The sequence below is a fragment of the Euphorbia lathyris genome, chromosome 8 (genome assembly GCF_963576675.1).
Source record: "Euphorbia lathyris chromosome 8, ddEupLath1.1, whole genome shotgun sequence".
Taxonomy (NCBI): Eukaryota; Viridiplantae; Streptophyta; class Magnoliopsida; order Malpighiales; family Euphorbiaceae; genus Euphorbia; species Euphorbia lathyris.
In genome coordinates, this window is record NC_088917.1 from 19,952,228 (window position 1) to 19,959,729 (window position 7,502).

A 7,502-nucleotide genomic window follows, 5' to 3' on the forward strand; every position below is an offset into this window, starting at 1 on the left:
ATTAGTTTGAAATAATTTAAAATTCTATTCGATATAATTGTAGATATTTTTTAAAAAGTGAATTTGTATGTAATTTTTCCAAATAAAAATAAAGTTGTTTAAGTTATTAGTAATTATGTTTGACTTGTTGAATTGTATAACTGCACTTTTTATAGCAAAAGAAGATTGGACGTAGAAAATTGAGAAATTATGGGCTGGGCTAGGCTTTGCTATAAAGTTCAAAGCAAGTATTATTTTTACCAGCCCAACAACTAGTCCAGTGGGCTACTTCATCACACTTGAACTTTCTGTATAGTAAAACCCAGCATTATTTTTTTAGCCCTTTGGATATTTTTTGGCCATCTGGGCTATGATCAGAACAAAAAAAAAACGTTGTTTATTATTATTATTATTATTATTAATTTCATTGTTTTGGTTTATTATAATCCACTTTTAAACATTGTTTCATAGTTGTTGATGAATTGTGTTTATTATTTTAAGATATTTTTATTTAATTGTATCTCTACTTATTTTTAAAGATATAGTTTAAGATTTTAAGGATGTTGTTTTATAGTTTTTTTTAGACCTGGCCATGGGTCGGGCTCGGGATGGGCTAGGCGGGCTTTTCTATAAAATTCCTCAGCTCAAGCCCAGCCCAACCCACTAGTAATTTAGGCGGGCTCGGGCTTAAAAATCAAATCACAAGCTCAGCCCATGTAAACCCATCTAAACATACATACATAATTTTTTAATTATAAAAAATATTTTTTAATACTTAAAAATAAATATTTAATATATAAATATATAAAATTTATTAATTAATATTAATAGGCCACGGCCCGTGCTATTTTTATTAATGTCAAACCCGCTCAAAAAATAGACGGGCCTGGACCGACCTGGACCTAACAACAATTATCATTGTCCAAACCCGACCCAATAGACACGGGTCTGGATGGGCTGGGCAGGTACCCGGGCCCATAGACAAGTCTATTTCTTTTAACACCTTGATCCTAGGCATTACAAACTATAACTAATTACATTTTTCATTGATGTATAGCACTATTCTATACTCAAAACTCCAATTCCATCTACAACTATATAAAATCGATATTTCTATCACAGAGTTTATTACACTTTACCATTGAAATAATCTAATAGGCAAACAAATCGAAATTCGCATTTTCCAATCTATCTAATTTTACATATATATATGGCTTGGACTTGATAATATCTTATTATCAAGCTTCATAAGTATACCGATATTTTCAAATAAAGAATCAAAGTTACATAGTTCAGCCAAATTATAAATCATATAATTATAGTTTGATCTTTTATAAACACAACTCAAATAATCTAAAAATAATATAATTAACAAGTTGAAGAATAGTTCAAAATTATAATTATTAATTTACCTATAACCTAAATCACAGTTAATATTTATTTTATGTTTATGTTTCTTGAGTATCTAGACAATCTATTTGGCATCAATAAATCTAAAGCTGCTACTGAGTCAACAAATATTGATGAATAAGTATATAACAAAAGTATTGATGAATAAGTACATAGCATATCATTATTATTATTTTTATATTATTTATTAGGCAAAGTACCAAAAAAAATTATTATGTATGCTTTATTTGTAAACACGTAGTTTAAAAATTTATAAATAAAGGTATATTATATGTTTTTTTTATAACAGAAAGCATTTCAAATTACTTGTGAAGTTCTAAAGCAATAAGAGCATTTTTTTTTAATTACATTTACTTCAAAATCTGGAAAAGATGAAATTCTAATCTATGCTTTTTTGTGTGCAAATTCAAATCTTAATTAATTTACACACAAAAGATTGAGGCAATTGTTACCCATAAAATAAAAAAATTATTTTTATTCCATTGAAAGAATATTGTAAATTTTATTATAAGGTTTGGAAAATAAATATGAAAAAAACAAAAAGAAAGTATACAAAAGACAAACAAAGAAAAAAAGGATCATTTTTCTTATTTTTCCTACAATACCAACATCACTTCAACTGACCATTCCAGATATCAAACGGATGGAGTTTTTCACTATGATGGAAGTTTCAGAAACTAGACATCTCAAGGAATCCAGGGTATATTCGTGGGCCTGGTTCGGATCCAAATGGAAAGAGAAATAAACTTTGGAAGTTAGAGCATGTGTTTGCAATACCAACGTCACTTCAAATGATCGAGGCATCAAACGGATAAATTTTTCACGAGGTCGAAAGTTTCAGAAACTAGACATCCTAAGGAATCTGGGATATGTTCGTGGACCTAATTCAGATTCATATTAGGAGAAATAAATTTTGAAAATTAAAGCACATGTTCAGAACATGTGCAGTTTTTAGTTAAGTTAGTTGTTATTACTACTCTAGCTCTAACTAACTTACAATTATAAACTGAAAATAAGGAAAGTTACTTAGTTAGTGGAGGGAAATTAGGAGATAGTTACAACTATAATAAGCCTCTTCAACTATAAATAGAGGTCACTTCTCCTTATTTTAACAATATCACTACAATAAATCATCACTTGCATCATGAATCATCCGACTAGAATTCAAAATTTGTGGCTTAATTCTGTTTAGCCACAGGAAAAACAAATTCCACCAAAAACATAGGCTCTCTTTATATATTTATTCCATGAGTAATTTTTGTTGTGGCTAAATCTATTTATGCCACGATAAAAAAAATTAACCGTGGCATAAAATTACTTGTACCACTATAATTTATTGGCAAAAAGCATATTTAAGCCCCTGAACTTTACATGTTTTAAGGATCAAGCCCCTGATCAATTATTTTTCCACATTGAACTCCTGAACATTGATTTTGTTATGGTTTTGGCCCTTGTTTCACTTTTTTGTCGAGTGTAGGAGATGAGAAAATCTATTTGGCGATTTTAATGTTGAAAATCACAAAATGGGAGAGAAGAAAATCGAGTTTGGAAGCAATATACTGAAAATTAATTACTATAATTTCGTTTTAATTTTTAATTTTTATCTCTCCTAGTCAATGAATTATTTTTTTTATTTGTCCATGTCAGCAAGCCGAATCGCCCTAACGATGTATCCAGTCCAAACTGGACAGAAAAGTTAAATAAGGGCCAAATCCATAACAAAATCAATGATCAGGGGCTCAATGTGGAAAAATAATTGATCAAGAGCTTGATCCTTAAAACAGGTAAAGTTCAGGGGCTTAAATATGCTTTTTGCCTAATTTATTTTGTGGAAACTAAAATTAATTTCAATTATTTCATTTATAGTAAAAAATAATTTAATTTGATTATCTTTTTGGTGAAATGCATATTTGAGCCGTGATCAATTCATTTTTTATTGATTAAATCCTTAATCTTTCAAATGGACACATTAATCTCTTAATCAATTATTTTTTAACACATTTTTTTAGGCTTTTTTTTAACACATTTTTAAATTCTTGATCATTTATTTTTTAACACATTAAGCTCCTATTAGAAGATCCAGTTATATATGTGATTCAAACATGCTCTTAATGCGTTAAAAATTAATTGATCAAGAATATGGAAAAAACACAAAAAAAAAAAAATGCTAAAAATATGGAAAACATGAAAACGTAAAAAAACATTGAAAACACAAAAAATATGAAAACATTTTTAATGTTAAAAACACGAAAACATGAATTTTTTAAACATTTTTTCACGTTTTTGTGTTTTTGGCGTTTCACGTTTTTTCGTGTTTTTCACGGTTTCTTGTTTTCCCCGTTTGTTCACGTTTTCGTATTTTCGCGTTTTGTCATGTTTTCGTGTTGTTTTTGTGTTTTTCGTTTTTTGGGTTTTCGTATTTTCATGTTTTTCACGTTTTTTATTTTTCACATTTTATCACTTTTTCGTGTTATTCATGTGCTTCCGCGTTTTTCAAGTTTTGTGTTTTTTCGTTTTTCGCTTTTTCATGTTTATTGCGTACTTTTTTGAGTTTTCGCATTTTTTGCTTTTTCCACGTTTTTGTATTTTTTGTGTTTTGCCAATTTTTCGTGTTATTCATGCTTTTGTATTTTTTTCGTGTTTTTGCGTTTGTTCACGTTTTTGTATTTTTCGCCTTTTTACAATGTTTTGTAATGTTTTCACGTTTTTTGTGTTTTCATATTTTTTTGGAAAAAATACAAAAATAAACATTGTGGTTACACCTGTTTTCGAACAACACCCATGTGACTTAAAAGTTTGCAAAATTGTACATTGAGGTTCATTCCGTTAGCAAACACATATCAAATTGACTAACAGTGTTAAAAGTCAAAGGGAAAAGAGTTAATTTGATCCTTATATTTATTTATTTTATAAATTAACATCCCTTATTATCTAATTATCACAAAAAAACCCAACATAAAAAATAAAAATCAATTACACCATCTTTTTCATCTCTTTTTAATTTTTAATTTTTTTTCTTCTTTCTCTCTGATCTCTCTCTTCTCTTTCTTAATTTCTCTCTAAAATCATTGAGTTTCACTCACTTTCACTCCCTTTTAGGTATATTTCAAGTATCACACTGTTGTAAAGCGATTGCAACAGTTGGTTCAGCTCTATTGGCGATACCTCAAATCGGATACGCATATGTTATGGAACAGACAATTGAAGAGACACAGAATAGAATCAAAGGGTATTAAGAATTGAATGAAATTTGTTGGTGATCCATTGGATGGGATTACACTCGAGGATTATGGAGTTCAAAGGAATTTAAACTCAATAAACAGATTTTAATTTGTTTGCTGTTGTTGATTTCGTTTTACTGAATCAGATTCTCTCTATGTTTAGAGAACGTGGCCGGCGGCTTCACAACCTCCGATATCACCCAATTTCATGGAAAGCAGTTTCCTGCGTAGTCTTTTTACTTTTCCGGTTGATTGTAAAAAGGTGGACGTGCCGGAGTGGTTATCGGCATGACTAGAAATCATGTGGGCTCTGCCCGCGCAGGTTCGAATCCTGCCGTTTACGCTTTTTTTCTCCCCGTCCTCGTGTATTCAGTCTCAATTCTGATAAACTATGCGAGAGATTGATGGAGCAGATAGTATATTTAATTTTTATTTTGAGTTTTTTTTTTATAATTAGATAATAAGGGAAGTTAATTTATAAAAGGGTAAATTCAAAAAAAAAACCCTGTGGTTTGATGTTGTTCCAAAAAAACTCGTGTGGTTTGGTTTTACAAAAAAAAAGGACCGTGGTTTCGCCGTTACCCGAAAAACGGAAAAGGCTTTAACACCGTTAAAAATGCTGACATGGCAAGGGGTAGAGTTGGAAATTTTTTTTTTAATTTTTTTTTTAATTTTTCTTTTTCTTTTTCTTCTTCTACCTCTCCTTCTTCTCTTCTTCTTCTTCCTCTTCCTCTCCCTCTTCTTCTCCTCTTCTTCTTCTTCGTCTTCTTCTTCTCCCTCTCTCTCTCTCTCTTCTCTTCTTCTTCCTCTCTCTCTCTTCTCTTCTTTTTTTTTTTTTTTAATTTCTGAACAAACTAAAATTATTATTTAAAAGAACCCCATAGGGTCCCAAGGCCTGCAACTATACTCATTCCTGAACATTTGAAAAGGATGTTACGTTTACTCGAAGATATCTCACGGGATACAAACAAAATTGACAGGGGCATTAGTAAAAAACGATGGTTATTTTTCTTAAAACAAGAGATTCCACCCCAAACACACACACGAGATAAGTATCACTTTCTGTGTTTGGTCCATAAGTTTTTAGAAGACGAATGGGACGCCTCCCGTTATTTCAGAATTTATTTGGAAAAGATTTTGAAAGACGAGGTGAAAAATTCCAGATTTTTGGATGCGGACACTTCCTGTCGTTATTTTCACTAAAAAATTATACCGATTGTAAGTTTCGAAAAATTTTCTAGAAATCTGGAAAATTTCTAGATTTCCGACGGAAATCTGGAAATTTCCGTCGGAAATCTGGAATTTTTCACCTCCTCGTCCTCAATACCGGCGGAGGATTTGGCCGTCGGGTCTACGAGGGATGGGAGCGGTGGTGCGCAGGAAACCGTGACCGTCTATCGACGAGGGAAGTACAGATTCGTGGCACAGATTCTCTAGCAAGAAAAAATCTCACGGTTCGTGGCACAGATAATGAGTGCAGACATCTGGAAATTTCCGAACTTAAAAAAAAAGAAGGAAAAAGAAAAGGGAAGAAGAAGAAGAAGAAGAAGAAGAAGAAGAAGAAGAAGAAGGAGGAGGAGGAGGAGGAGGAGGAGGAGGAGGAGAAAAAAAAGAAAAAGAAAAAGAAAATGAAAATGAAAAAGAAAAAAGAAAAATAAAAAAAATATATTTTTCCAACTCTACCCCTCGCCACGTCAGCATTTTTAACGGTGTTAAAGCCTTTTCCGTTTTTCGGGTAACGGCGAAACCACGGTCCTTTTATTTTGTAAAACCAAACCACAAGGGTTTTTTTGGAACAACATCAAACCACATGGGTTTTTTTTTTTGGAATTTACCCTTTATAAAATAAATAAACATAAGGACTAAATTAACTCTTTTCCCTTTGACTTTTAACACCGTTTGTCAATTTGGTATTTGTTTGCTAACGGAATGAACCTCAAGATACCATTTTGCAAACTTTTAAACCAAATGGATGTTGGTCGAAAACAGGTGTAACCACAAGGTTTATTTTTGTACCTTTCCCCTTTTTTTTTGTATTTTTGTATTTTCTAACGTTTTCCTGTTTTTTCTATTTTTCCCGTTCTTTTAAGATATAACTTATGATTTGCCAATATTTATAGGATTTGAGAAATTTGTTAGAAGATAATTTTAGAAATAAATTATGATATTGATTAGGAATAGTTATCCCTAGATTGAATCAAGGAATACCGATTCTTTCATTTATGGAATAACTAATCACATGAAAAAAAAAAAATTAAACCAAATCTTAGAATAAAAATTTATAACCTACTGGATTCGAAGGAAAACAAAAAAAAAATTGGCATCTCTGTTATTCTTCCTTTCTCTTCCCATTTTCTATTAAAGGTTTCTATTTTACACTACAAGAAAAATCGTTATTACCTACGCAAAAATCCGTCGGTGATTTCTTAATTTGTGTCGGTGATCATGATCACCGACGGAAGACCGACATATATTGCTGTGTTGGCGTTGACCTCGTAGGTAAGCAGTTGCGACAATTTTTTACCGACACAAAAAATCACCGACACAATATTCAGTCGGTGTTTTGGGTCGGGAAATTCCGACTACTCTATGTAGGTGACTTTCTGTCGGACTTTCCGATAACTTCACCGACTATTATGTGTCGGTGATCTATTTTTTAAATATTTAATTTTAAAATTTTACCGACAAATATTGGTCGGAAATTGCGTCGGAAATTATATTTAAAATCATTTTTGGTGTGGTTATATTTTCTTTTCGGTCACTTTATTTGGATTGAAGGAAGCTCGTATGTATATATATATATATATATATATATATATATATATATATATATATATATATATATATATATATATATATATATATATTACGAATTACATACAAATTAAAACA

General features: G+C 30.9%; 1 non-coding gene across 1 annotated transcript; it reads left to right on the top strand.

Moving 5' to 3' along the window:
• Window positions 1–4,872: 4,872 nt before the first annotated feature.
• On the top strand, window positions 4,873–4,953 carry TRNAS-AGA (transfer RNA serine (anticodon AGA)). Its single transcript has one exon. It is a non-coding gene; the product is annotated as a tRNA-Ser (tRNA).
• Window positions 4,954–7,502: the final 2,549 nt, after the last annotated feature.